The sequence below is a fragment of the Heterocephalus glaber genome, unplaced genomic scaffold (genome assembly GCF_053883595.1).
Source record: "Heterocephalus glaber isolate CG9 unplaced genomic scaffold, H.glaber_assembly_v1.0 deba00001451, whole genome shotgun sequence".
Taxonomy (NCBI): domain Eukaryota; kingdom Metazoa; phylum Chordata; class Mammalia; order Rodentia; family Bathyergidae; genus Heterocephalus; species Heterocephalus glaber.
In genome coordinates this window covers 3,995,759-4,016,847 of record NW_028258301.1, presented here as the reverse complement: position 1 = coordinate 4,016,847, position 21,089 = coordinate 3,995,759, and the positions used below count along the sequence as shown (strand labels likewise).

The window sequence follows — 21,089 nt, the reverse complement described above, 5'->3', positions numbered from 1 at the left end:
TATTTTAGTATGTTGTATCTCCATTTGTGTTTGCTTCAAAAGAATTTTTAATTTCCTTCTTGATTTCTTCCTTGATCTGTTAGTTGTTCAGGAGTATGTTGTTTGATTTCCATGTATTCTTGTAGGTTTCAAAGTTTTTCTTGTTGATTTTTTAGTTTTTTTGCATTGGAGTCAGAAAAGATACTCAGTGTTATTTTAATTTTTTTAAAGTATAAAATCTTGTTTTATGATCTGTGATCTGTCTTGGAGAATGTTCCATATGGTTTTGAGAACTGTGTGTATTTTGAATCTGTTAGATGGAATGTTCTGTCGATGTCTGTTAGGTACATTTGGTGTAAAGTGCAATCTAAGTCTGTAGCTTCTTTGTTGATTTTCTGTTTCAATGATCTGTTTACTGCTGAAAGTGGAGTGTTAAAATCCCCTACTATTACTGTATTGGAACCTTTAGATGTATTAGTACCTCCTTTCTTACTTAGTTGCTCTGATATCAGGTCCATATATTTTTACAATTATCATTTTCTCCTGCTGAACTGACCATTTTATTGTTATATAATGATTTTTCTTGTCTCATGTTATTGCTTTTGATTTAAAATCTGTTTTATTTGATAAAAGTATGGCTATTTCTGCTTTATTTTAGATTTTATTTACATGAATATCTCTTTCTAATCCTTCCCTATCAGTTTCTGCACATTCTTAAGGTGAAGTGATTTTCTTTAAAGGCAGCACATACCATTGGATCTTTGGGTCTTGTTTTATTTTTTTTTCCTATTTTTATTCCTTCAGTAATTCTATATCTTTTAACTGAAGAATTTAATTCATTTACATTTAAGGTAATTATCGATAGGTAAGGTCTTACTACTGCCATTTTGTTACTTGTTTTCTAATTTTTTATAGTTTCTTAATTTCTTCCTCTCTTATAGTCTTCCTTTATGGTAAATGAATTTTTTTTCTAGTACTATGTTTTTATTTCTTGCTTTCATTATTCTTGGTGTGTTTATGTTTTCGTTTTGTGGTTATCATGAGGCTTATAAGTAATATCTTTTCATTGTACCAAGGTATTTTGAAATTGTAGAGATTTAACTTTCATTGTAAAGATAGGAAAAGGAACAGAAAGATAATTAAAAAACATACACTTGCACATGATTTCTCCTTGCATTTTGAAATTTTGATGTCCCATTTTACATCTTTTTATATTGTCTATTTTTAGTATATTAATGAATTTATTTTAATTATTTTGTTTTTAGTTTTCATATTAAAGATATATAGTATATAATTTACACACCACGTTTACAATTACTAATGAGTTTCATACTTTCCAATGTTTTCTTATTAGCATTCTTTTTCATTCAGTTTGTTAACTTCTTTAAGCATTTCTTGTAGGGTAGCATGAGTGCTGATAAATTATCTCAGCTTTTGGAAATGTCCTTATTTCTTATTTATTTCTAAAGTATAGCATTCCTGTAGCCCTGTGAATATCTCCTTCCACTCCCTCCTAGCAAGGAAGGTTTTTGATGAAAGTCTGGTGTCAGGTGAATTTGAACATGCTTATGTGTTATTTGCTTTTTGTCTCTTTCTATTTTGGGAATCTTCTGTTTGTCTTTAAGCTTCAAGAGTCTGATTTTAGTATATCTTGGGGTAGATTTGGTGGAGTTGAATCTCCCTGGTGAACTTTGAGCTTCCTGTACCTGGATATTTGTATCCTGATTTAGGTTTGAGATTTTTGCTGCTGTTTAAAAAAGTTTTCCACCCCTTTGGCATTCTCAAGTCAAGAAAGCTATTCCCATACCTTTCTTCATTCCTCTTTATTTTTTTCTTTTTTCTTCTTTGACTGTATATTTTCAAATAATCTATCTTTGAGATCACTGATTCTTCTGTTTGATCTATTCTGCTATTGATGCCTTCCACTGCATTTTGGCTTAGTGTAATTTTCAGTGCAAGGATTTCTGTTCAATTTTCTAAAATTACTCCAATCTCTTGGTTAATTTTCTCGAATGAAGTACTGAAATGTGTTTTCTTGAAGTTCACTGACTTTCCTTAAAACAGTTAGTTTAAATTCTCTGTCTGACATGGGGAGAGTGAAAGAAATCTTAGATATTACAGTACTTTGTGACCCTTTACATCCACTCTTATTCCCCCATCTCATTTTTTAGTATTTAATTTCTCTTGCTAGGGAAACTTAAATTACATTTAATAATCTCCATAGGCTGATATCATGATAAAAAGGTTTTGTAACACCAGTGTACATTTGCATGATTTAAAAGATACATTTTTGGGTATTTTCACTCTATTTCTCTACATTGGAAACTCCCAAAACTCCAGTGGTATTAGTAGTAATAGGCAGAAGTAACCCAAAGGGGTATTTAACATTATGTATAATAATATCTATTGTGTAAACATGACATTGTCTCTATTTTAATATAATCAGAGTAAATTCCATTTATTTCCTTATTTTGTCCATTAAGTGAAGTCATGGTTTCTGAAAGTTTTTGAGGCTTGTTGGCATATGACAACATCTGTGCATTGAGGGATTAGGTTATGTGTTCCAATCTTCTCAATCTGGCTTTATTTTTGCTGTCCTTCCAGAAATTCTAAGTAGGCTGCCTATTTTCTCCTAGCGTGTAGTCATTCCTACTATTTCAGGACTAGTTAGTCCCCTAAGTTCAGGTGTGCAGTGATTACATGGTTGGTTTTATTGTCACTGTTTCAGTGGTAAAGGGAGCCAGCCCCAGGCTCAAGTCTGTCCCAAACTCATAGTTGGCAAGTTGTTCAGTATGGCCTGGAGAGTGCCTGAAAAGGTAACTGTTCCCTACAAACCTCTCTTTAGACTGAGGTATGCCCAGACACCTCACTCATTCATAGTAACCAGTCTATGGTGAAGCATTGTGGGATTTCTGTCTGACAATGAGTCTCAGCCATGAGAGAACCAGCCCTAGGGTCCTGTGCCATGAATGGTGCCTACCTCGTTCTTCTTCCAAGTGGACTATAACTCTCTCCATGTTGTGCTACCTGGGATTAGAGAAAGGATTGGTTAGGAAGTCAGTTCTATGGCCACCAACTCCACAATGCTAGGTTACACCCAACCTTAGAGCCCACCAAGATAAGTAGGAACAGGGCCAAACCTGCTATAGCTTGCTTCCTGTAGTAATGTACTTTCACCCTGACATCACAACAGCTAGCTTCAAGAGAACCTGGCCAGAATAAAAGTATATCCATTTGGGGCTACAGGTCTCTGCCTGCCAGGAACATATATCCAAAGTCCTCATCCTTTGACACTGGTTTGGGGACAGGGACTGATGGTAACCACTCAGTGTTACATTTCAAGCTTCTAGCACTAAATTCTAAGGAAAATTTTGTGCTTACTTCCCTATTTATTTCCCAGAGGATAGAGTCTTTATTCAAGGTGTGCTGCCCCAAATTGGGAAAGGGGTAGTGGAGTGCTACCATCCTTTTGGGCAGCCTAATGTGGGGCCACAGGCTCTGTCTGCAGCCATAGGTCTGGGGGTAGGAGCTTGGGAGTTACATATTACTAGTTTTGAAACCAAAGACCTAGACTTAATTTCCTCTCTCTACCCCAAGTGGAAAGATCTCTCTCTACACTGCATTTTTTTAGAGTGGGGAGAGGGGTAATCTAGGCCATTCTTTTCTTCCTGCCCTCTTCAATGTATTTTGATCTCTTGTCTGTGTTTTTTTCCCTTATGAAAGCAGTTTCATGCTTGAATAGCTGTTCAAATTGATAGTTCTGTGAATAAAAGATTGCTGGAGATCACTGCTACCTTGCTGCACTTTTCTTTATGGTTGTTCTATTTTATTTTTTTTGTGGAATCTCCACACAAATGGCTGTAATAATTTGCATTCCCATCACCAGTGTATAAAACTTTCATTTTCTCTATATCATTTGCCATCACTGTTGTTCTTTCTGACTCCTCCTCTTTGGTAGGAGCCATTCTAACAGGTGTAGGTCAGTATCTTATGGTACTCCATGTTTTATACACTTTTACTTTTGTCTGCTATATCTTTACTTATTTAGCTACCTCCTTCCATTCTCACTTCTCTTTCAAATCTCAGAAATGTAAGAGTTCTTCCATCTTCAGACTGAAGTAATCATGAGGTGCCAGGATTATGAGATGATACAAGGTTACATACATGTTGATTTAGATGCTATTCTTCTGTGCTTGTATTTCCCCATCATAGCACTTTTCTTATCATCCTACAAGTACCTATTCATTTTCTCATCCAACCTTGAGCTTCCTGAAGGTGACAACTGTGTCTCATTTACTTTGTAGCTGAAGCATCTAATCATAGTGCATGGCACAGAGTAGATACCCAGTAAATATGCCTTAATAAACTAATCATGAGCAGACTCAGAAGAGACTACACAGCTGGAAAATAGTTTATGATCTATGAGATCAAAGATTTTTTAAACTGTTGTTTATTATAGTTACTTAGAGTTCCTAGACATTTCTAGATTTCCAGCATTTGTCACATGACAAGTGAATAAACAACAAAAATAGAGTCTGGCTACCAAAAAATGAAGTAAAAGGCATGATTTGTACTTGATCAAGCTTTTATTTTCCCAGCTATGCTCCCTTAGGGGATCCCACTGTTCTAGGATATTCCTGTTTTAGGACACTACTGACCTAGTCTGCTGACTAACACTATTCTGCAGAGGACAAACTATGTGCTTGGCATTCACACCCTGCCTTGACTTCTGGCTCTACTTTTTTCTACCTTTCATTCTCTAGCAGATGCCACTGAGTGCATGCCTATTGTTTGCCAGGCTCTGGACTTTGTATTGTTTATCTATTTGCTCACATCTTTAAATATTATTAACAAATCTGAATTATAGAAATTACTCTTATCTAGACGAGAAAAGAGAAGCTCTAAGAGTTTCAGTTATTTTTTTAGGAAGCATAAACTGAAAAGTTCTGGTCCAAGGATTTAAACCAAAGTCTGATTATAGAACCCCTTCTTTTTATTACAAATCATACTTAGCTGCTTCTTACAGACTGCTAGCTATAAGCACACAGTAGATGATCAATAAAAAATATGATGAATTATTTGAATTCTTCTTATGACACATGGCAATTTCTGTGAATCAAACTTTTCTTTCTTGATCCAGTTTCTATGTGTGGGCAGATGGCAGATGGTGACAATTGTTCACTGCTTCTCTGAATATCACATTGTATCCTATTCAAAAACACAATTACAAAGACGTTGTCTAAGGATATAGATGGAGCAGAGAGTAGAGGATACCCTGTTCTTCACCTCATTATTATGTTCCTAAATGTGTCAATATTTTTTTCTCTGCAAGTAGACACTACATTGGATTCCCCCTTGTCTCTGCTTCACAGGCTCTGCAATCCCTAGGCAAGCCAGAATTCGGCAGCTGGGCCAGAGAGAGAGAGAGAGAGAGAGAGAGAGGGAGAGAGAGAAAGCACTGGCTCTGGTACTTAACACCAGTTGAAAGACAAAAGAGCCTCTGATGCTGAGATGGATGTATCAGTGGCTTTTGTAACAGAGAGAGAGAGAGAGAGAGAGAGAGAGAGAGAGAGAGAGAGAGAGAGAGATTGTGTATGGTGTATAGGGAGAGAGAGGAAGGCAGAGAGGGGGTGAGGGAGCAAATGAGGAAGGGAGGGAGAGAGGATGAAAGGAAAAGAGGGATAGAAGGGAAGAGAAAGAGACAGAGAAGGGGAGAGAAGAGAAAGAGAGAGGAGAGAGAGAAGAGAAAGAGAGAGAGAGACAGGGAGATGTTAAAAGCCCCTTAGAGATCACCTAGGGTTGGCAAACTGCACCATGCTGGCTAAATCTGGCCTGAGGCCTATTTCTGTATAGCTCACAGTTAAATATGGTTTAGACATTTTTAAATGACTAAAAACAAATAGAAGAGTAACATTTTGTGGCATGTGAGAATTACATGAAATCTAGATTTCAGTGTCCATAAACAAAGTTTTAGTAGAATACAGCTGCACTCATCTGTGTATATACCTTTGGGTACAAAGTCAGAATTGAATAGCTTTGGCCTACAAAGCTTAAGATACTTATTCTATTGTCCTTTACTGAAAAATTTTGCTAATCTCTTGATCTGGTCCAAACTCTAAATCCAACAGTTACATTGAAGGCAGAGCAAGATGCATGCTACTCAAATCTGGAGCCCAGCACAGGGTGTAATGCCAACACTGCCTATATAATTTGTGGGATCCTGTGTGAAAATGAAAATGCAGAGCCCTTTATTAAAAAAAAAACAGGAAAAATTTGCTAAAGGTACCAAAATATCGAGTTTCATCTCTTATTCTGGTGTTTCTCCCTAAATATATTATGGTATTTAAAATTTCCTATTTACTGTTGTTCTTCCTTGGGCATGGGGAGAGTTGTGAATGTAGACTATCCAGTCCCCAGGGGCTCTACCCTGAGACCTAGTGCACAAGTTACACACAGTCCACTGGTTGTGGGGCTTTCTTCCACTCCTAGTCAGCTGTCGGCTCTGGAGCAGGGAAATTGAGCCAGATATCTCCCATTCCCATGAGCCACCTGTCCCAATCTACCATGATGGAAACTTCTGAGGGAATTACAAACCTTGCAGTGGGATGACCTAGATACCTGGATGGGGCTGGGCGAAAAGCTTGTGCTTGCACAGTTGTCTGTTGAGCACACCTAAGCATTGCCACCCCCGGAAGCAGAAGCTGGGTGGGGACTGGGACACCCACAGGTTGAGAGAGCAGGTGGCCAAGAGCACTGCCTGAAGAGGTGGAGAGGTGGTGACAGAACTGTGCATGAGCTCTGGGCTTCTTGATGTTTGGTTTACTGTCCCATCAGACTTTGCTCAAAAATACAAATTCAGAAATAAGTTATTAACAGGTTGAGGTAGCAACATTCTCAAGTGCAGGGTCCTTCTGAGTGCGGGGTCTTCTACTACTGCACACAGGGAGCTGGCCCTGCTTAGGTCACACTGGGAGGTGAGGGACTGTGGCATAAATAATGTTGTTGGATGAGACAGTGTGCCATGGTGGAAAAGTACCTGGAAGTCCAGCTCTACCACTTCCTGACTCAGAGCCATTTTTCTCATTGTAAAATGTGTATCTCTTTAAGGGTTCAAGTGTAATAATGTCTGGGCCTCACACTTCTCTGGGAGGGCTCATTCGGCCATGGATTCTTATCGGCAACAACCTTATTAACTTCCAGTTTCATTTCCTAGTTCTAGGGTATTTAAAGAGGTTTCAGGATGGTGAGGTTAGTAGGTAAGTATGAGATACCAAAAGAGAATGCTCTAAGATCCCAGGTATGAAAGCAATTAAGTCAAATGTGTGTGCGCGTGAGTGTGGGGTGACCATCATGGATAGTTTCCTGAGAAGGACCTAATACTATACTCTTGTAGAGTAAGTGGCCTTCCTGAAAGTTGGAGGATAGGGGGGCTTAGGGATCCCAGCAGAGGCTTCTGAATAAGCAAAGGCTAAGAGATGGAGCAGCAAGTGTGCACCTGGGGAGAGGTGAATATTCCAGTAAAAATAGGGCACAGAGAAAAATGTGATGTGTGGAGGAGGAGTCTGCTTCTCATTTCTGAGACAACTGGAAGCCCCTGACGGGTCTGATGAAAGAGAAAGACACCCTGCTAATGTATGCTTTGACCATAAAGAAACCTGTTTATAGAGTAAGAAAGGCTCAGCACAGCCTATCCCTACTGAGGAGGCCAGCCCAGGACAGATGAGAGGGAACTAATTCTTGCAAGGAGGCTACCTTGGCCCAGTCCTGTGTTAGGAGTTTCATAGCCCTATTACAGCAACCCATATAATTTTCTTTTCATAGATAAGAATTGAGGCTCAGAGAGGTTAGCAGTGTCTCTAAAGATCACCCAGCTAACAAGTAGGTGTAGTCTACATCTTACCAAGGGTCTACCTAATGGCCTTGTCAAAGTCCTTATCAGTGTCCCATTCTAATTCTCAAGATTTCCAAGCAAGCAGGTCAGACCTACCTGTTTTCCAGGGGACAAGCTATACACTTTGTAAAAAGGCTCTAGGTAGAAGTGACCACTACTTTCATTTTGTTCCAACTGGCTGTAGCTATTTTTGTTGAAATTATCAGTACCTTAGCTGTGAACTCCTTGAAGTCTTCTCTTCTCTCTGTGTTCCAAGTGCCCGGCACAGGGCCTAACACAAGGTAAGGTGATCAGTTCTGTTTGCAGAATGAGTGAGCAAATAAATGACCAGACTGGGACTTCTGTCATTCCCCCTGGAGTCCGTGATCCTCCTAACTGGAAGCCAAAGCCAAAAGCAAGCCTTGCAGTTTTAAGGAGAAGGCACAATGAGGGTGAGGGCTGTGCAGATGACACACAGCTCTAGCAGCAAACCCAAATTTATACCAAATAGTGCCCATAAACAGCACAAACTACTCAGTTAGGCTAATTTATGTTCACACCAGGGCCATCCTGGCCCTCAAATCCCAGAGCTCTTTACAATTCCAAAATGATTAAAAGCATCACAGAAGCCCATATTTTCTATTTTTATTAAAAGCACTAAAGCGGGTAGTGCTTTCTGCATGTCAATGGGGAGCCTCATCACAACCCAAGGAGAAAAAATCTCTCTTTAAATGGTTTAGGCAGACTCCTTCTCAGCCTGGTCTGGGTGTCCTTTTGGCTGTAAACTCCTCCTTAAATGAGCTCTGCCCTGCAAACCCTGCTTTCCCCACACCATGGCCTGCCCCACCCAAGCCCACTTGGTTCACACTCTTTTCAATTAAAAACGTAACCTGCTTAAGATCTTTAAAGACTTCACTGTCCAGATTCCTGAGCCTGATACCCAAGGCCCTTCCCTGATTGGTGCAAATGTTCCTTGCAGTCATGAGCCCCATCTTTTGGACAGAAGTTGTCATGTTCCCAACATACTAAAGATTTTTTTTTTTCATTTTTCCAAGCCTTTGTTCAGGGTACTGCCTGGGTCCGGGATAATTTCCCTTCTTTTTTTCTACTTTGAAAATATTTATTATTATCATTTACTGTATTATCTCAGTATTCTCTTCTCTGAAGTTTTCCTGGACCTTGTCAGACCAAGTTAGTTATTTCTCTTTTGTCTATATAAATCCCAAGTACAAATAATATGGTATTGTGCACAATTACCTGTCTCTTCAGGTATCAATTTCAAGCACAGAGTCAGGCACAGAATAGAGAGTAACTAAAAGTTCAATGAATTAACAGATAAATGGACTCTAACTCCCAATAACTTGTTTCAACAGAGATATCACTATGTAGTGGGTAAGAAATTTACTTATATAATAAAGCTGTTAATACTGCTTACTATTTCACTGGGAAAACAATTTGAAGAATGTGAACTCCCAGCATCACACCCACACAGATGTTTGCACTTGTGTCCACATACTGTCCCTTTTCTCATGTTACCTGGTCTTTCTAGATCCCTTCCCTCTCATCTACTCAAGGATGTTACTGTAGTAATCTTTGACCATGTTTTGTGTAAAATCAATTTTTTTTTCACTTTTACTGGGTCATTCTCACCAGTATAAAAACGTGTTAATTCTCCTATGGGAGAAAAAACCCCCTCTTAACTCATTTTTCTTTCCCATTACCACTTCAGTTTTTTCTTAAAAGGGTTCTCCATATCATAGTCTCTGATTCCTTTTCATCCTTTCCCTCCTGAACTCACTCACATGGTGCTTTGCCCCAACACACTAAACCGCTCTTGTTAAGGTCTCCTGTCACACATATTTGAAAGAACGAATTGAAGGTTTCTGTGGCCTGTGTGTTAAATCCAAGGGTCATTCTTAGTCCTTATCATAACTTATAGATAAGCAGCATTTGATCCTTTTGCCCTGTACCACTTTTGAAATGCTTAACTTTCAGGATAATATGTTGTTTTGTTTCTTTTAGCTTTTTTTTCCCTATTTCATGTGCCTTTTACTCTACAACTCCTTTGCTAGTTTCTCTTCTCCCAGACTTTGAAATCTTGGAATGAGCCAGGGCTCAGTCCTTGAAATGCTATATGTCTCAATCTACAGTCACTTCTTAAATAATTTTCAATTTCATGATTTCAATTATTATATTATTATATCTGTAGCACTGATTTTTCTCCAGACTCTTATACCCACCCATCTTCAATATCTCCATATAAATACGTAATAAGTATCTCCAACTCAACCTTCTAAAACAGAATTCCTAATTCCACTCATGAGGCTGTCCCACTCACAATTTTTTCCTTCTCATGTGAGGAAACTCCACCCTCCCTATTGCTCAGGCCAAAAACTGCGGGGTTCTTTAATAATATTCTTTCTTTTGTGGTTCATATTCAATCTTTTATAAAATTAGGTTGGTTTATCTTCAGAATATTTCTAAACTTTGATTATTTATCATTCCTACCACTACCAGCTGGTCCATGCCACTATCATTTTTCACATGGATTATTGCAGTAGCCCCTTAGTGTCTCTGCTTCAACTCTTGCTGTCGCCATTTTAAGACTGCTCTTAATACTACATTTAGAATGACTGTGGTAAAACAACGTAAGTCGGCTCAAAAGCCTGAAATGATTTCTGCCATGGTTTGAATGTCTGTGTTTCCCCAAAATTCATATGTTGAAATTCTAACTGCCAGTGATGATATTAGGAGTGCTAGCTAGCCCCCTCTGCCATGTAAAGATAAAGTGACAAGACATTCATCTATGAAGTAAGTGGGCCCTCAACAGACAACACATCTGTCAATGCCTTGATCTTGGACTCAGCTTTTGGAATCAATCAATTTGGGTTGTTTATAGGGTTCTGTCCATGATATTTTATTACAGCAGCCCAAGCAGACTAAGATGGTTTCCATCTCACCATAGTCAAAGGCAAAGCCCTTATAATATTCATAAAAGCTCTATTTGATTTGCTGAATCCTTACCCCACTGTCCTTGTACCCTACTATCCTTTCTCTATCATCTCATGTCAGCCACCAGCTTCTCTGCTGTTCTTGTAACACATCAGCAATGCTCTGTTCTAATGACTGCTGGATTTATAATTCCTCTTGCTTAAAACACTCTTCCTCCCGATACCAATATCAATACCCACACTTTGCTTTCATGATTATCCTATTTAAAATTCTAATCTCCTCCTTTCCCTGCATCCCCTGCACACTTCCTACCAACATCCTTTACTCTCTTCCATTTTCCAACAGAACTTCTATGTGACCATTGACCTGGTTTCTACCTCTTTAACTCATTAGTAGTTTTTGCTTTCAGCCTTGGAATTGCCCTGGTTTGGACAGTAAATTAATCACTTTATATTTCATCACCTTATTTACTTTGCTTCTGTGTCTATCTTCCCCTTAGAATGTAACTGCAATGAGGGCAGGGAGTTTTGTGTGCTTTGCTTCTCATTTTATCTTCACATCGTAGAACAATGTCTGGAACACAGTAGGCTCACAATAAATATGTGCAGAGTGAACAAAATTAAATTTATTTTTATAACAATAGAGGCAGCTGCAACCTCATTTACCTATCTTTGTTTATAACTAGACTAGAATTTGATTTCATTCTCAGTGCTGTGCTCACAGTGTGGGCTAGGAGTCTAGGACTCTGTCAATCCTTCAATTTTCAAGAAAGAACCCACCATACATTAAAGAGCCAGAGAGAAGGAACCATCTGTAAAGTTTATGGCAGCAGAAATCTTCGAAAGGTGATACACCAACCTCAGGCTTATAGTAAGCAGGTAATGCTTGGGAGAGCTACACAGCACAATGAAAGACATTCTTTCTTTAAATGTAAGCACTTTTAAATCATTACCAAAGCCCTGCCCCCTCCAACGCATAAATGACTGTGTTCAGTGTCATGAGGAGGAAAACACACATTAGCCAGACTGCAGGTTTCGGACACATGCCTGTGACATTATCTCTAATCATATACAGTCTATTTAATATCCGCTTTTTTGTAGGCTTCACAACTTATAATTATTGCTGGCAGGAGAAAAGAAAAAAGGCAGGAACATGTGGGAAATGAGGGGTATAGATAGAAGGGAAAAATTCTTCCTGATAACAATAAACTGTGTGAGAAAGATAGGCCAGAGCTTATTAGAAAATATTAAAAACTATCTGGATTAAAGCTAAGAAAAATAAATTGTATATGAGCTACGAGACTGCGCAAGCCAGGAAGATTTTATAAGGCTTTCAGACTGTCTCATTACAGCATGTATCCATGACACTAGAAGAAAGTTAGTGGAAAGTAATGAAATGTGTCAAATCTTTATAGGACTTGGAGGGGCTCTAAACTTAATGAGTTGAACTCTTTCATTTTATGAGAGGGAAAGGACTGTGGGGCAAGGACCCAAATCCAGACCTTCCCACTTGGAGCACAGTACGTAGGTGCAACTTACCTTGGTCTTGGAGTGGGAGCAATTTCCTCCATGCATGGGATTGAGACCAAGAGTACAGCAGGTAACAGAATGTCATGAGGCTAAAACAGGAACTCTTTAGAATCCAGTGACCTAGGCATCATGGGCCTGCCTGAAGATGATGGGATTCGTGTGTGTGTGTGTTCTTGTGTGTGTGTATGTAGCAAGTATGTATGTGTTGTACATAACACACCCCTAGAAATAGAGGTAAGTTGTAACACTGGAACATAGGGTTACAGGAAGAATCAAGCCCCACAGATAGGCTGGCTTCACTCTTGTTTTCCTTCCTGCTGGGTACCTTGATCACTTTTTCTCCTGTCTCACTCAACCAGTTTACCAATCCTTCAAGGCAACCAAGAAGTACCCCCTCCTCATACCTAGAAAACAGGTGGTGGAAATGCAGTGGCTAAGCCTCCAGCTTTGGTGTATGTACTAGAACATTCCTTACTGTTGGTAAAACCTTTATCTGAATTTTGGCTTTCACATATATGAATTTCCTTATCTTTGCTGGATTTTGGTGAGGATTAAATCATACATTGCTTTAAAGTGGACTACTGTAGTCAAATAATTTTTTGGAGTAAGAACTTATGCAAATGTTCTTGCATTTTCCCTTTGTCTCTGTTCTAAGCAATGACTAACCTACCAGTTTTTGCCACTGTGAGGGTTTTTGAAGGAGGAAGATCAGGAGCTTCATGGAGTTGGTGCTTATCTTGTATTTATATGAAAACAAGGTCCCCACAAAATTTGAGTGGAAACCCAATCAGTGTGTAATACAATGGATTATGTAAATGTTAGGTTGGCAAAAGAGACTATGGACATCCATGATGAGAGGAGAGGGAAGCATGGTTTTTGGTCAAGATGTAGGGGGTTATTACTCAAACAAGGAAGGGGATGAGGTTGGTGAGTTTGTCACCTGTAGTCTACTCTGCAGTAGCATAGCAGGGTGAGTTCAGGTTCGTGGGTCATAGGCTTATAGCCTGGCAGATTCATCAAAGCTCATTATGTCCTGCACAGTGAATGGAAGCTACAGTGCAGGGACATGAGGGCAAGGGCAATGGTTGTATTAGGGGGAACTGATCTGGATGAATAACTAATTGTAAGAGAGGCTACCAAAATGATTTTGCTTTTTTGATCCTGCATTAGATTCTAGAAACATTGCAAAACATAGGGCTGGGGAACCACAATAATGCAGAGACTCAAATTTCTGGTTTTTCCAGTAGGATGGTTGTTAAAAATTTAATTTAATTTTTTTAACATAAAAATAACTACATTTCCAACACTCTTGAGTTTGTAGACCAAGACTTATGCCCATTACCATCCAAGGTGCCTGCTACAGAGTAATGGTCCATAACAGGCTGATTTTTATCATTATAATTAGGTCATTTACTAAATGCATTTGAATAAGTACAAATCTGTGGGTGGGTCAGGTTACAGAAGTCAGTAAAGATCTAGGGGTCAGGTCAACATGAATCAAAAACACAATCAAAGAATCAGAAGAAAGCTGAAACTCAAAGAACTAAAACTATAGAGTCAAAAGCACAAAAACCTAAACCCAAATATCCTCTTCCAAAAACTTTTCTGAGCAAATATTTTGGACCAGGAAGCAAGCTAGATGTTGGATTGCACTAATGAATCAAACCCAGACTCTGCTATCAAAGAGCCCACCCACCATCTGTCAGAGGGAAACATAAAGAGGCCATTTCAGGCTAATAGGTTAGCAATTATCTTAGAGATCTTTTGCCAGGGCTACCTTTTTGTTTTAGCTCTATTGTCTTTCTTTTTATCTGCCCAAAGAAGAGTCACTCTTGAACAAGATTAGTATTTAGGCTCATAGAGGTGGCTGATGAAAGCCATCTGCTGACCAAGTAGGCACTGGAATAAGGCATTTCCTAGCACAGGCATCACAGAGTAACTTCACTCCATTCTCCGCTTGACCTCAGGCTTTCTCTGATCATGGAGTTTGCACATTATTAAGTAGCAGAACTAAACTTTTAGCTAGGATGGTCAAACACCCAATCCTGAACTTTTCTCATTAAACCATGCTGTTTCCAGAAATAACTCTAGGAATTAATAGCTTATTCCCTACTATGGGAGAGAACCAAAACAAAAATTAGAATACATGCCAGGTGTCGTGGAACACGCTTGTAATCCCAGCACTCTGAGAGGCTTGAGGTTAGCAAGTTTGAGCCCAGGGCAATTTAGTGATTTAGCAAGACTCTGTCTCAAAATTTAAAAATTAAAAAAAAGGAGGCTGAAAATGAAAACAAAGCTGAGATTCCATCTCACTCCAGAAAGAATGGCTGCTGTCAAGAAATCAACAAATAACAAATGCTGGCGGGGGTGTGGGGAAAAAGGAACACTTCTCCACTGTTAGTGGGAGTATAGACTGTGCAACCACTGTGGAAATCAGTATGGAGATACCTCAAATAACTAGGATTAGAAGTCCCATTTGACCCAGCTATTCCCCTGCTGGATATCTAACCCAAAGAAATAAAAGCATCATACCAGAGTGATACATGGATACCCATGTTTATAGCAGCACAGATTGTAATAGCTAAATCTTGGAAACAACCCAAATGCCCATCAACTGGTGAATAGAAAAAGATGTTTTTTCTATAAAATGAAGTACTACTCAGCCATAAAGAATGATAAACTAGAGACATTTATAGCTAAATGGATGCATTTCAAGGCCATACTCTTAAGTGAAATAAATAGGACACACATGTAAATACTGACTTGTCTCTCTGGTGTGAGAAACTGAAAGTGTAAATGAGGACCAAAATGTATAATAGATAATGTGAAATAGGAAACAAAGGTTCAAAGGGGAAGGGGAAGTAGGCGGGTGGGGGAAAGGAAAGAAGGGAAAGAAAAAAAATATAAGAAAAGAAGGATAAAACAGAAACAAAGCTTTTGTAAACAGGGAAGGGTGGAAGGATGGAAGGGAGGGAAGGGGAATGCAAAAAAACCCCAAGAACTAACATATATTATGTACCAGTACAAATTCACAGTGATGAATGTGATCATAATGTATACTTAAAATGTACCAGTGAAGTTAATTTTTAAAAGAGGGGATGAGCTTAGTTCAATGTTGAGTACAAAAAAAAAAAAAATGCACACTATAGCCTCTTCCTAAGGTTGTCATAGCGAAGTATTACAAACTGGATGACTTCAAACAACAGCAATGTACTTTTCTCAGTTCTTAGAGTTTAGAAGTCTTAATCAAGGTGCTGGCAGTAATGTGCTCCCTTCAAAATTTCAGGGAAAAATCCTACATTGCCTCTTCTAGCTTTGGTGGTTGCCAGCAGTGCTTGGAGTTCCTTGGATTGTCATTATTCCACTCTCTGCCTCCCTTGTCACATAATGATTCCACCTGGGTGTCTGTGTCTTCATATGGCCTTTTATAAGGACAACAGTCATTGAATTTAGAATCTAATCTAATCCAGTATGATTGTATCTTAATCAGCTATCCAAAGAGCCTGTTTTCAATAAATAAGGTAACATTTACAGATCCAGAGTTTATGATTTCAACGTATCATTTAGAGAGAATTCAACCCACAGTGCAAACTTTCTATATAGACACACATAAATGAACAGAAAGAGGAAATTTTCAGGAGTTCACTTATCATCTATAGATTTCTGTATTTACTGCATGTTACTGAATATTCATGAAAATATCTCCATAACGAATGAAAACTAAACTAAGTGAATATAGCTGGGACTATTCAGCTGGTTTTAGATCTGCCTGTATGTAAGGGGTAGCTTGGACCATGTTAGAGTATCTGGAGGTAGAAGAGAAAATCTCTCAACTTAACATGAATGGAATCCAACAATATTAAGGACCAAATGTTTGTGTTCCCCTAAAATTCATATGTTGCAATCCTAACCCTCAATGCGGTGATATTAGGAAGTGTGGCCTTTGGGAAGTAATTAGGTCTTAAAGGTGAAGCCCTCATGAATGGAATTAGTGCCCTTATAAAAATGATTCAAGATAGTTAATTAGTCTTCTTACTACCATATAAGGATACAACAACAAGTTAACAGTTTATAACCCAGATGTGGACCCACACTAGAACTCAACCATGCTGGCATCCTGATTTCAGATTTCTAGCCCATAGAACAATAAGTAAATTTCTGTTTTTATAAACTACCCCACCCACTGTACTTTCTTAAAGCTGGACAAATTAAGTCATTCACTTCTTTTTTAAAAAATTAATTTTATTGGTACATTCAAGGTATACAATATAATGACATTCATCATTGGAAATTTGCACCTTTACACAATCCATCTTGGTTCTTATTTTTTGCCCATTCCTCTGCCCTAGTTTCAACTCCTCCACCTTTCCCTATCTACAAACACTTTGTTTCCATTTTTTCTTTTTCTCATTTTAATTCCATTCCTTTCTTCCTTTTCCCCTACTCCTCCCACTTCCCCTTCCCCTTTGCACCTTTTCTTCTTATTTCACATTATCTATTATACCTTTTAGTCCTTATTTATACTTTCAGTTTCTCACACTAGAGAAACTATTAGGTATTTACACGTCTGTCCTATTTATTTCACTTAAGAGTATCTCCTCAATGTGCATCCACTTAGCAATAATTGTCTCTAATTTCTGGTTCTTTAAGTCTGAGTAATACTCCATTTTATAAAAACAAAACAAAACAAAAAAACCCCACACATTTTCTTTATCCAGTCTCCAGTTGATGGGCATTTGGGTTGCTTCCAAGTTTTAGCTATCATGCATTGTGCTGCTATGAATATGGGTGCACATATATCACTGTGGTATAATTCTTTCAATTCTTTGGGGAAGATACCCAGCAGGGGAATAGCTGGGTCAAATGGGACTTCCAATCCTAGTTCTCTGAGGTATCTCCATACTGATTTCCACAGTGGTTGCACCAGTCTACACTCCCACCAGCAGTGGAGTAGGGTTCCTCTCTCCCCATAGCCACACCAGCATTTGTTATTGGTTGATTTCTTGATAGCAGCCATTCTTTCTGGAGTGAGGTGGAATCTCAGTGTTGTCTTCATTTGCATCTCTCAAATGATCAGTGGTGTTTATTTCATATGTTTATTTGCTATTTCTGTTTCTTTGTCTGAGAAATGTCTGTTCATTTCAGATACCCATTTTTGGATTGGGTCTTTGAATTTGGGAGGTTTGACTTTTTAAAATTCTTTATCTATTCTAGATAGCAGACCTTTGTCTGAGGGACAGCTGGTGAAAATTTTTTCCCAGATTGTGGGTTGTCTCATCACCCTGTTGGTGGTTTCTCTGGCTGTGCAGAAGCTTTTTAGTAAGAAGAGATCCCACTTGTTGCTTGTTTGTGCTAGTTCACGGGCAACTGAGGTTTTGTTCATAAAATCTTTTCCTACACCAATGTCTTTAAGAGTTCTACCTAAACTCTGTTCCAGCCGGTACAGTGTTTCTGTTTTAATATTGAGATGTTTAATCCATTTTGATTTTAGTTTAGTGCATGGTGAGAGATAAAGGTGTAGCTTTAATCTTTGGCAAGTTGAAACCCAATTTTTTGAGCACCATTTATTAAAGAGGCTATCTTTCCTCCAGTGAGGGTGTTTGGCTCCTTTGTAAAACATGAGGTGGCTGAGTGTGTCTGGAGTTGTTTCTGCATCTTCTAATCTGTTCCACTGGTCCTCAGGTCTGTTTCTTTGCCAGTACCATGCTGTTTTTAATCACAGTAGCTTTGTAGTATAGTTTCAAATTGGGGTCATGATACCCTCTGGCATGTCTCTGTACCTAGAACTGCATTTGATATTCTGGGTCTCTTCTTGTTCCAAATGAATTTTTGGATTGTTTTCTCCAGGTCCGTGAAGTATGCTGCTGGGATCTCAATTGGGATTGCACTAAATCTATATAGCAGTTTTGGAAGTATGGCCATTTTCACTATGTTGATTCTTCCTACCCAAGAGTAAGGGATGTCTTTCCATTTTCTGATATCATCTTCAATCTCTTTTTTCAGAATGCTATAGTTTCCAGAGTAGAGGTCCTTGATTTCTTTTGTTAGGTTGATTCCTAGGTATTTCAATTTTTTGGATGATATTGTGAAAGGAAATGAGTGTCCCATTTCTCTCCCAGTGAGTCTGTTTTTCATGTACAGAAAAGCTATTGATTTTTGTAGTTGAATAAAAATTCAGCTACTTCACAGAATTTGGTTATTAAGTCTAGAAGAATTTTGGTGGAGTTCTTAGGGTCTTTTATATAGAGTATCATGTCATCTGCAAATAATGACAGTTTGACTTCTTCATTTCCTATTTTTATTCCTTGTATTTCTTTCTCTTGTCCAATTGCTGTGGCTAATGTTTCCAAAACTATATTGAACAGGAGTGGTGATAGTGGACATCCTTGTCTTGTTCCTAATTTTAAAGTGAAGGATTTCAGTTTCTGACCATTCAGCATGATATTGGTTGTTCGTTTTTCATAGATGGCTTTTATCAAATTGAGGTAGAAACCGTCTATTCCAATTTTTTGGAGAGTTTTTATCATAAATTCATGTTCGATTTTGTTGAATGATTTTTCTGCATCTATTGAGACGATCATATGTTTTTTGTCCTTGGCTCTGTTGATATAGTGTATTACATTTATTGATTTGTGTATGTGAACCATCCCTGTATCCCTGGGATGAATACCACTCGGGCAAGGTCTATGATCTTTTTGATGATCTTCTGCATTCTATTTACCAGCATCTTAGTAAGGATTTTTGCATCTGTGTTCATTGGTGAGATTGGACTATAGTTCTGTTTTTCAGTTGGGTCTTTCTCTGCTTTGGGGATCAAGGTGATGTTTGCTTCCAGGAATGAATTTGGGAGTATTGCTTCCCTTTCAATGTAATTGAAGAGTTTAAACAGTAGTGACAGTAGTTCCTCTCTAAATGTCTTGTAGAATTCACCAGTGAAGCCATCAGGGCCCAGGCTTTTCTAAGTCGATAAGTTTTTAATTACATTTTCAGTTTCATTGATTGATATTGGTTGTTTAGAATTTCTAGGTCATCTTCATTCAACTTTGGTAATTCATATGTATCTAGTAATCTGTCCATTTCTTCTGTATTTTCCATCTTTCTGGCGTATAGATTCTCAAAGTAGGTATTCATAGTCCTTTGGATTTCTGCTGGGTCCATTGTAATTTCACCCTTTTCATTCCTAATTTCATGGATTTCAGTCTTTTCTTTCCTTTTTTGATGAAGTTGGCTAAGGATTTGTCAATTTTGTTCATTCTTTCTAAGAACCAACTGTTGGCTTTATTCATTTTTTGTATTCTTCTCTTAGTCTGCATTGCATTGATTTCTGCCATGATCTTTATAATTTCCTCCCTTGTATGAGCTTTGGGTTTGTCCTGCTCTTCTTTTTCTAGAAGCTTGAGGTTCAGCATCAGATTGTGCAATTGGGCTCGCTCTGTTTTCCTAATGTGAGTATTCACTGCTATGAATTCCCCTCGTAAGAGTGCTTTCATTGTGTTCCACAGATTCCTATATGTTGTACTGTCAATGTCATTTAATTGAAGGAACTGTCTGATTTCTTCTTTAATTTCCTATGTGACCCATTGGTTATTTATAAGTGTGTTGTTCAGTTTCCATGTGTTTATGAAATTCTTGTGGTTTCTTTTGCTATTGATCTCCAATTTCATTGCAGTATGGTCTGATAATATACAGGGAATAACTTCAATTCCTTTGCACTTACCTAAACATGTTCTATGAATGAGTGTGTGGTCTATTTTAGAGAATGACCCATGTGCAGCTGAAAAGAATGTGTATTATGATTTTGTGGGGTGGAACACTCTGTAAACATCTGTTAAGTTCATTTGTTCAAGAGTTTGATTGAGTTCTAGTGTTTTGTAGCTTATTTTTTATCTAGATGATCTATCTATTTGTGATAGTGGGGTATTGAGGTCCCCCACTAGTATTATATTAGTGCACATATGATTTTTCATGTCCATTAGTATTTGTTTTATATAGTTTGGTGCACTAGTGATTGGTGTATATATGTTTATGATTGTCATCTCGTCCTCTTGGATTGCTCCCTTTACAAGGATGTAGTGTCCTTCTTTGTCTCTCTTAATCAGTGTTGGTTTGAAATCCACTTAATCTGCAAAGAGGATAGCTACTCCTGCTTTTTTTCGGGTTCCCATCACATGGAAGTATTGTTTTCCACCCTTTAACTTTCAATGAATGAGTTTCCTTTTGAGTTAAGTGTGTTTCTTGTATGTAGCATATTGTTGGATGTTGCTTCTTGATGCATTCTGCCAGTCTATTTCTTTTAATTGGTGAATTGAGACCATTAACATTGATGGTTATAACTGATACATGTTGACTTATCCTTGTTATGACTTTTTCTTTTTGTTGGCTTCTCCCCCTTTGCATTTAATTTCTTGTTTTGCCTGACGGATTCACTCTGCTGCATTTCCTGGGGTTGTGGTTCTCATTGTCTTTTCCTAGGATATTGTTTAAAATTTTTTGGAGTGCTGGCTTGGTATTCATGAAGTTCCTACGGTGCTCTTTGTCATGAAAGTATCTTATTTCTCCATCCATTTTGAAAGATAGTTTTTCAGGGTACATCAATCTAGGTTGGAGGCTGTTTTCCTTTAGGGCTTGAAATATATCACTCCAAGCTCTTCTTGCCTTCAGAGTTTGCATTGAGAAGTCTGCTGTGATTCTGATGGGCTTTCCTTTGTATGTGATTTTTTTCTTTTCTCTAACTGCTTGTAGAATTTTGTTTTTCTGTT

The 21,089-nt window shown here is 38.2% G+C and overlaps 1 protein-coding gene across 8 annotated transcripts in view; it reads right to left on the bottom strand.

Annotated features, from left to right (window-relative positions):
• LOC101710436 (AGBL carboxypeptidase 4) overlaps positions 1–21,089 on the bottom strand; it is a 1,386,524-nt gene that overhangs the window by 386,525 nt on the left and 978,910 nt on the right. The window lies entirely within an intron of this gene.